Source organism: Psammomys obesus, unplaced genomic scaffold (assembly GCF_907164565.1).
Source record: "Psammomys obesus unplaced genomic scaffold, mPsaObe1.curated_primary_1811, whole genome shotgun sequence".
Lineage (NCBI taxonomy): Eukaryota > Metazoa > Chordata > Mammalia > Rodentia > Muridae > Psammomys > Psammomys obesus.
The window spans coordinates 11,121,475-11,131,770 of NW_026596101.1; the positions used below are offsets into that span (position 1 = coordinate 11,121,475).

A 10,296-nucleotide genomic window follows, 5' to 3' on the forward strand; every position below is an offset into this window, starting at 1 on the left:
GTAGAATCCCTGAATGAGAGATAACTAGCCTGTTGATTTATTGCTGGAAACATTTCTATGATAACAATCTTTCATTCAGAACAGCGAGGACACAACCCATTCTGAAGAATCAAAAATCAAGAATGAACGATACATGAAAAATGACATTGCAATAGGTCAGATTGTCTTAATACCAATTCTGACTTACAGGATAAACTTTTTGAAAAATACTGGATGAAAATAAAAGAAAAGAAAAATACTGGATGTGTACATTTAGAAAAATGCAAATAGAACCATATTTATCACTCTGCACAAAATTAAAGTCCATGTGGATCAAAGACCTCAACATAAACAAGACATGCTTAATCTTTTAGTAGAAAAAGTAGGGAAGAGCCTTGAACTCATTGGCACAGGAGACAACTTCCTGAACAGAATACCCACAGCACAGGCTCTAAGATCAACAATTGATAAATGGGACCTCATGAAACTGAAAAGCGTCTGTAAAGCAAAGGACACTGTCATCAGAACAAAAGACAACCTACAGATTGGGAAAAGATCTTCACCAACCTACATCTGACAGAGGGCTGATATCCAGAATTAGAGAACTCAAGAAGTTAAATAGCAACAAATCAAGTAATCCAATTTAAAAAAATGGGGTACAGAGCTAAGCAGAGAATTCTCAATAGAGGAATATCGAATGGCAGAGAAACAAAGAAATGCTTAATGTTCTTAGCTATTAGGGAAATGCAAATCAAAATGACCCTGAGATTTCACCTTACACAGATCAGAATGGATGAGATCAAAAACTCAAGTGAAAACACATCCTGGAAAGTATGTGGAGAAAGGGGAACCCTCCTCTATTGCTGGTGGGAATGTAAACTTTTACAACCACTTTGGAAATCAGTCTGGTGCTTTCTCAAACAATTAGGAATAGTGCTATCTCAAGATCCAGCTATACCACTCCTAGGCATATACCCAAAATATGCTCAAGTATACAACCAGGATATTTGCTCATCCATGTTCGTAGCAGCTTTATTTTTAACTGCCAGAAACTGGAAGCAACCCAGCTGTCCCTCAACTGAGGAATGAATACAGAAATTGTGGTACATTTACACAATGGAATATTACTCAGCAATTAAAAACAAGGAAATCACGAAATTTGCACGCAAATGGTGGGAAATAGAAAAGATCATCCTGAGTGAGGTATCCCAGAAGCAGAGAGACACACATAGTAATTTTAGAGTTTATACGTTATTGCAAAAGGATCATGCAATTCTCTTGTCCTATTAGTTGACTTAAAAAAACAGTACAAAATGGTATGGACATTAAGGGAGGTTCTGTAGAGATCACCAACTGATACATTATTCTAAGGGAAAAGAGTATGCAATAAATGATTCATCCTCACGAAAGTGATACAAAGCTTAGAGATGTATTAGTTGATTTTCATTTGGGTGACTTTATCTAGAGATGAGAGTGTGGTACTGAAGTAGTTATCATTTTAGAAATGCATCTTCAATTTTCTTCCACTTCTTTTCTGGGCTTTACTTCTCAGTCTGTGGCTGTGTTTACCAGTAAGGTATGTTCTAGGAGATAAAGAAAGCCTGAAGTTTTTTTTTTTTTTTTTTTTTTTTTTTCAGCCAGCCATCCTGTGTCTCTTGAGTAGAAGACTGAGCCCATTTGAGTTTGGGTTGTTAATGTGAGATGCTTAGTAATTTCTGTAGTTTTGCTGGTTGTCTTTTGTCTAGTTGCAGTAAGGGTTTTTGTTAGTTTGACTTTATTTTATTTATTTTTTAAAGGTGTTTTCCTAAAGTTTCAGAGGGTTTCTGGTTTAGTGTTTTGAGCATAGTAGATCCCTTCCTATCGTTTGTTCAGCTAGTTCTCTGATGGAGTTTCTCCATTTCTTTTGTTGTTTTTTTTTAACTGAGAATCTCTTTTTTTAATTTTTATTTTTTAATATTAGTTACAGTTTATTAACTTTGTATCCCAGCTGTATGTCCCTTCCTCACTCCTTCCCAATCCCACCCACCCTCTCTCATCTTCTCCCTGTCCTTTTTAACTATGAGAATTATTGATGGCAGAACTGCTATTCTGATATTTCTACCTTTGCAGATGAATTGGCGTTTTTCTCTTACAACTTTTACTTCTTTTTGTTTGTTTGTTTGAGATTGGGTTTCTCAGAGTAGCCTTGGATGTCCTGAACTCATTTTTGTAGACCAGGCTGGCCTCTAACTCACAGCGATCCACCTGCCTCTGCTTCCATTGGTGTTGTGATTAAAGGTGTATAGCACCATGCATGGCTATAGCTTTTATTATTAGTTGTTTTGTGTACTTGACACCTTCACTTTAATGTATTATAGAAAAGGTCTTTTGTGTTCTTGTCTATTGGAGGTTCTAAATGCCTCTTATGTACAGATTACTTTTTTTCCCCTAGATTTAGGAGAATTTCTGCTGTAATTTTATTTGCCAACTTGTCTATAGCTTTAGCATTTTCCAGCTTTTTCTTGCATCCCACAGACCCTGAGACTTGTTCCCTTGATCATTCTCCAGAGTTCTTGGCTGCTGTGGTCATGTGCTTTCGTAATATTTTTGTTTTCTATACTGATTTCAGATGCAGTCATTTTTTAACCTTACCACCATTCCAAATATCCTTTTCTTAATTATTAAGTGTATTAATTTGTGTTGGAATGGCAAGTTTGGATTTTGACATGGAGAGTTCAGAATTATGCAAACCTCCAATGTCTCTGTCACTCTCTGCATAGGGAGATGCATAAGTGAACTCTCTTTCAAACATATTTTCTTTTATCTCTAAACACTGTAGTTTATAGTGTCTGTTATATGTAATTTTGTGTGTATGCATTTAAAATAAGAATGAGATGGCTTGCTTTCACAGCACAGATGCTATATTTGTAATGACACAGAGAAGATTATCATGGCCCCTATACAAGGACAACACTGATTCTTGTGAGGCATTTCTTCCTTCCTGGCAAGCAAATTTTACCCAAAAGGCCATAAAGTGATTTTAGTGAAATGTTAAAAAAGAAATGTGATATATTAGAGTTTTGCATGTTCCCCAGAATGAATAATCCAAAGCTTTACAGTGCTTCAGGACCTGGGATCAGGAAATTCTCTGTGTTCAATACCACTATTATTGCTTCCCTTTTATGACTTGAAGCTACACATAGTGTCTCTAAAGTACAATCTCGATCACTGAAAGTGCAGAGAAATGATCGGTTCAGAGCCTTTATCAGTGTTCAGCATAGAGCCTACAACATAATACTCAATAAATGTTAACAAGTATTAAATAAATAATATGGTATTAATCAGGGAGAAAATAAATTGCTTAAAGTGTGACACAAAGATATACATTGTAAGAAATAAGGATGAAATATCTTTTATGATTTGTGAATTTAGGGGCCTTGTAATGAAGGGATTTATAATTGGACTGACAGTAATTCATACCTTCTAACCTGAGAAAGTAGGGTCTATGCTAGCCAGGTGATCTATTTGTGAAGTGATGATATTTTGGAAAATGAAGAATTAATGAGACATTCAAGAGTAAGATGGATGAAAATGCCTTGCATCATTGCATAAAAACAGTGGGGGTCATGTTGAGAGTCCTGCTCAAATAAGCTAAGCACACAAACTTGCAAACTTTATGTTTTAAAAATGATGCTTTGTTTCTGTTTGGAGGCAGAGATCATCAGATCTGTTTGAATTCCAGACTGTCCAGAAATACGTAGGGAGACCCTGTCTCTCAACCAATTAATGAATAAATAAAAATAATTATGATTGTGTGTTTCTCCATATTTGTGACAGAATTAATTGTTGCAAAATGTTTTTAGTGAAATACTGATGAGAAAATTTCACACATTGAAGGTGAGAAAGAGATAATCTGCCACTAGCATCCAGCAGCTGGCCTGCTGTGATCTCCCAGCAAAAATTTGGCATGCTTTCTGCTGAATATGGGCTATGTCAGACTTTTCCCATCTCGGACTGAAGCATATTCACAGCACCTCCTCGTTGTGTGCTCAAGGCAAAGCAAGACAAAAGCAATTATAATACTGCCCAAGCTCCAAGCCTTTCCCTTCCCTGTCTTGTTCCAGTGCCTGCTGCTTCACTGCCCATCATGGCTTTAGGGTCTAGTCTTCTCATCTCTAGAACCCATGTCGCACACAACAACCATGTGTAGCTTCAGTTCCATTGATCTGTTGCCCTCCTGGGGCACTGCATACGCATGGTGCGTAGTTAAACATGCAGCAGAACACCTATACACAGAAAATTCTTAAAAAATCACCTACAACAATTAGAAGAGTACACCAAAACAAAAATCACAGTTATCCCAACTTCCAGTGAATATTCAACCCAAAGCAAGGCCTTGCCTCCTGAAACTCTTCCCCCAGATCAAATAACTCTGAAGTTTGTAACATGTTCCTTCTCGTATTCTCTTAACTGCTCTGAGTTAGAAAACTAACTCATTTATCTGGAGCTGTGTTCCTCATTGGCTTTGCATAGTTAAAGAGAGTGGTGTATTTGGGATGTCCCCCAAATACTTATATTTGATTAAGGCTTTAGTTTCTGGTTTGATGTCATTTGACAGTAATGGAAAGTTTAATGAGTGTTACCTCATGGGATGTCTTCCTATGTTATATACTTCCTCTGCTCCTGTACTTGAGGACAGTAATCTTCACTCCCATCCTATTCACCCTGCTTGCATCTTAACCACTTTGCTGGATGGCTTTGCTACATTATACACTCCTGTCATGTGATATCCACCCTATCAGAGACAAAATTGAAGGGATTTCTGGAGCACAGATTAGACTCCTGGAAGTATAAGGCAAAGTGAACCTTTTTTCTTATTAATGTCATCATCTAGAGTATTTATTGCAGTGCCAGAAATGTCACTAACATAAGAGTGGTGGGGTATACACAGCCCTGTGATAATATTCACATACCTTTCAACATTTCTGAGTAGACATCTCTTCAGGCAGATTTGACAAATGGAAAAGCAGATTTATACAGCACTGAAGGCAGTTGGAGGTTGTGATGTCAGCAAGGATTATTATTCTTGCAATTCACTCTGGAACAGTCTTTTAAATAACAAATTCACTCAATGCATTTACAGTGTGATTGATTATCAGAAATTTGATTTAGAGGAATCTTTTTGTGCAAACATTGAAAGCAGGATACAGCTGTAAGGGGAAATATTATGATGCCTTGGTCTAGACAATAATTTGATTTGCATTCATGCTTTTGTACCTAAGTTCACTTCTCTAAACTTAATTAAATCCAACTCAGGGAAAATCATTTAAAGGAAGGATGTTTCTTAAGGGCTCTTGTGAAACATGATAACATTTTTGTTTTTTGTTTTTTTTTTTTTCAGATAAACTTTTTGTAGCTTGAGGTTAGAGGGAGAAAATTGTATCTTTTCTATATATCCTGGAGAATAAATTGGTTCAAAATATTTTAGTAAATCAGTTTTCAATGATAAACAATTTCTTATTTTCTTATCCATCTTATACACAATCCTTTCTAATATTGTATAACTCAGACACACACAGCAGACAACTTGTATGAAACTGGTCTTACTTTAAAAACTTGTCTAGGTCTCATTTGGAAGAAATCTTATTAGATTATTCACACATTTTTAATGTCAATTGAGATGAATCATTCATAACAGAGTCCATAATTGTGGCCATTTTTTTTCCTTACAAAAGATCAGCAAGCAGAAGCCGTTATGATATCTTTTCTGCTAGCAATAATCACAATCAAAATTTATTTTCACGGAATTTGTATATAACTTGGTCATCCCCATGTATTGTAGGAATAAGGCACTGAATACTTTGCAAAAGAATCATGGGTAAATATAATGTTTAAAATCATAAGCACAGTGCTGACTATTATTAATAAGATGCTATCATGCCATTACATGAAAAGTAAAGGGCAAAGTGAAACTCAAAGTTTTTCTTTAGGGTAACTCAGGGAAGTGTTGTATTCAGAGAAGATGGGTGGTGGAATGGTTGCCCAAGGACACCTACAATTTCTGGGGTGAAAAGGAGGCAGGCAGTACATAATGTACTGGTATTTAGTGGGAAGCACATTAGAGCTCACATACACTGTAGATCTGCATTAAACCTTTTGCATGTCCCTGGTCCCAGTGTTCTCTATATAAAGGAGACAAGTTGTTTTCTTTCTTTCTTGTTTGTTTGTTTGTTTCAGATAGTTAAGAGAGTCATGTTAGAATATCTGGATGTTATCATTTGCACTTCCTTAATTCACCCTTAAGGTAATAATTTCCATTTTTTTCATCAAAATTTTGAAATACACACACACACACACACATACACACACACACACACACACACACACACACACACACATATATATATATATATACATACATACATACATACATTAGGTATAGATACACAGAATCAGTAATTATGCTGATTTATAGATTCTTTTAAACACTTAATAATCTGGTCCCATTAAACATCAGTCAGTTGACTAGAATAGAAAACATAGAGTTCAAATTTGTTTATGGGTGTTGAGTAGGGGTATATAAAACTCTTGCTGCCCCAGTATTCTTCTTCCCTTACCCCATACGTAACCTCTCCTTCTGAATGGTCCTTGATACATCTTAAGAGATCATAGTGTTTACAGGAACATCCTGAGAAACAGTAGGGACTATGATCTTAATAATGACAGGCAGCTCCGTTTTTGCTATAGTTTGGACCTAGAATGTCTTTCCAAAGACCATGTATGCAAGACTTGGCCATAGTCAGCAGTGTTGTTAGGAGGTGATGAAAACATTAAGAGGTGAGACATATTGGACAGTCTGGCCATTTGTACAACCTCAAAAGAGATTGTAGGATGGTGATTTTTTTTTGGGGGGGGTGGGGCTTGTCTTTGGTACCTGTCTGTATGTGTCTAAGGTTGTGTGTGTCTTAGGCATTGTTCGGTTGGGTTGGAGAGACACCATGACCATAGCAACTCTTATAAAGGAAAAGGGTTTAGCCTATTATACTCATGTCAGAGAGTATGGTGGTGTACAGGCTGACATGGTAACTGAGAGTTCTATATCCAGATCCACAGGTGTCAGGAATGAAGTATACCTCTTCCTCTGAGCTCAGCTTGGGCTTCTGAAGCCTCAAAGCCTAATATACTTTCTCCAAAAATGACACACCTACCCCAACTAATCCACACTTTCTAATCCTTCCAAAAGTCCCAATCCTTAGTGACCAAGCATTCAAATTTATGTACTGATGGAAGCCATTCTTACTCAAATGACTGCATTTCTCTATCTGGTCCCCTTAGGCATGTAGCCATATCATAATGTGAAAACTGATTCATCCAACTTCAAAAGTCCCCAGTCTATCACAGTCTCGACAGTCTTTAAAAGTCCAAAATTCAAAGTCTTTTAGGAGGCTTAAGGTAATCTCTTAACAATATCCCCTGAAAATCAAAATAAAAAGCACACCTCATACTTTTAATATACAATGACACAGAATATACATTACCATTCCAAATGGGCAGAAAGGAGGTATAGTGAGGAAATACTGGACCAAAGCAAGACCTAACATCATCAGGGCAAATGCCAAACTCTTCATCTTTATATCTAATGTCAAGCAACAATCAACAATGCCTTTCAGTTTTGTTGACTGCAACACACTTTTCTCTCTCGGGCTGGTTCCACACTTTGTAGAAAGCTTTCCTCAGCAGGTACCCACAGCTCTGGCATGTCCAGCATATTGGGGTTTTAAAGACATTCCAGGCTTCACCTTCTTTGCTTCAAAAAACAATGGCTTCTCTGGACCTTCATTTAGAGATACCTCTGACACTTGCCTGGCCCCAGCAGGTTTCCTTAGCTGAGGAGGGTTCTTCTAAAACCCCTCTCTGTGTCTTTGACTCTAAAACAGCACTACTTGGCCAAAGCTGCCAGGTTCTTCTGCTTGTTGGGGGAGAAACACTGCTTCATTTTGCAATTACATCAGCATCAGCTTTCTGTTATTATTTCCTTTACTGTATGAGATTTCCTTTAATTCCCTCTCACAAGTTAGAAGATTCTCTGGGTGGAGTCTTTTGCTGAAGACCACTTTTTAAATCCCATTTAGCATCAGGCTTTTCTTCAAACTTTTTATCAATTTGAACACTGGACTCAGCTCCATTACAGTTCCTGGTGCCCCTTTTCTCCTCAAACTGTGAGTTTTGTATTTTTCCTTGCTCAGGTTGCTCCTTTTCATTATAGATCTGCCTAAGTAGTCACTAATAATCAAGGAATACAGTCAATACTTGACTGTCTTTAAATCTCCCATGCTAATGTTGTTAATCCAAAAATACAATTTTTCAAAGGGGAAGTTTTAGTTATTAAACACACCCACTTCTAGCACAGTTATTTTTATTAACTCTTACAACAACTATATCTAAAATTTTAATCATTAGGTTACCTTTAGAAAAATAAGGTTCATGCTAGAGAAGTTGGAAAGTTTTAGAGAAGAAACAGATCAGAGTAGGAAGGAAATCATGAGCCATAATGGCATGCATCTTTTCTTCAAACCTTCTATCATACAAACCTCAGTATTTTTTTTCCTGTGGACACTCACAAATGCAGTCAAGGACAGCTACCTGCATCACAAAATCACCTTGATGCAAAGCCTTTGATCTGGGAGAAAAAAGCAGGTTGTAATCTCGGAAAACTGACAACATCATATTAAATATAGAAAATGAAATTTTAAAAAATATCTGCACGGTGGTTTTGCTGTTCTCTAAGATTAGGTTAAGTTCCATTTTTTCAGAGAATGTGTTCAGGGAGGACAACCAACATTCTTTAAGTCATCAGTTTTTATGTTTTGTAAGTCAGGGGACCCTAATTTGTTTTTAATCTTTCTTTCTCTATCTGTAAGTCCCATCATTAATGTCTTGTTCTCTGCTGTATACTTAACAAATAGCTAATGTTTTTGTTTCTTTTATATGTATAAAAGAAAAAAAAATAACTTGAACAACAGCAATGGTTTAAAGAACTTATCTCACTCAGAAAATTCACAAAGTAAGAAACAAGGAGTCAAAAGAGGTCACTGTGTCAGGGACAAAGCACCAGAGGAAACAATTTCCAGGGTAGATTAAAAAAAAAAAGAAAGAAAGAAAAAAGAAAGAAAGGAAAGGAAAGGTCTAGTTAACTGTTTACATTTATAAATTTTGCCATTTCAGATTTAGTGGAAAGTCTTCAGTCACCTGATGAGAAATGTATTTATTGATTGCTTATGATTGGCAGGTTTTAAGTATTGTTTTTGTCTGTCATTAGCCTTTCCCCGAATGACAAAGGCTGGGGAGAGTGAAAGTCATTTTCTGTGTACAGAGGATCAGCTGTTGAAGGACAAGGAAGAAGGTTTGGCTGATGTGGGAAAGCCAGCCTTCTGGGAAGTGAGAAATGAAGCCTTGTCCTCAGGGCAAGAACAGTTCACTGGAGGTCATACCTCTAGTTTTATGCGGTATATACTCAGGAACCAGCTTTGTCTTTGTCAGTGATGAGAGGCAAGACACATTTCCAGAAAACATAAGCTAGCAGCAAGTTGCTAAATTAGTTTTTAAAAATTGAGTTAGGTAGAGTAAAATAAAGATATACTTTGGCTTCACATTTCATAGCTAGCTTAAAAAAAAACCAAACAAACAATTTCTTGGGGCTAGGAAGATATATTAGTCAATTAAGTCCTTGCCATATATTACCTGTGTTTTATTCCTGGCCTGCATGTGTAAACATTACTGTGTGATGATATACTCCTTTAATCCCATTGCTCAGGAGATAGGGAGATAAGTGTATTCCTGGATCTTCATGACCAGCCAGCCTACAAGACTCAGCAAGACTTATCTCCAGAGAGAGACCCTCTCTGAAACCCCTGAAGTGGATGGCTCCCAAAGAACAACAACACATGAGGTTGACCTCTGGTCTCTCTATGAACATGCATGTACCTGCCCATGCAACAACAATTACAAACATTAGCATACAGCTACACACACATACAAATACACATAGGATAAAGTGTCAATTTCTTTAGTCATTCAAAATATAGTTCCTAACAAGAACATACATGAATCAGCCAGATCCTCAATGAGACAAGTTAAGCATGAAATAAATTCTAAATTACAGATTAGATAATTTTCCTTCTGATCGCATATGTTCTTAAGTATCTCTTCCCCGATGTTATATTGAAACAAAACACAGACATAGTGACAGCTCTATGTAGATGAAATGTTTTCATTAGACTCAGGATAATATATTAAAACTAGAACAAATCCACAAAGAATGACTTTAACAGTAGAAAA

General features: G+C 36.6%; 1 non-coding gene across 1 annotated transcript; it reads left to right on the forward strand.

The window, feature by feature from the left end:
- The first annotated feature begins 2,857 nt into the window (after positions 1–2,857).
- On the forward strand, positions 2,858–2,960 carry LOC129692317 (U6 spliceosomal RNA). The gene has a single exon (XR_008722669.1). It is a non-coding gene; the product is annotated as a U6 spliceosomal RNA (small nuclear RNA).
- The last annotated feature ends 7,336 nt before the right edge of the window (positions 2,961–10,296 follow it).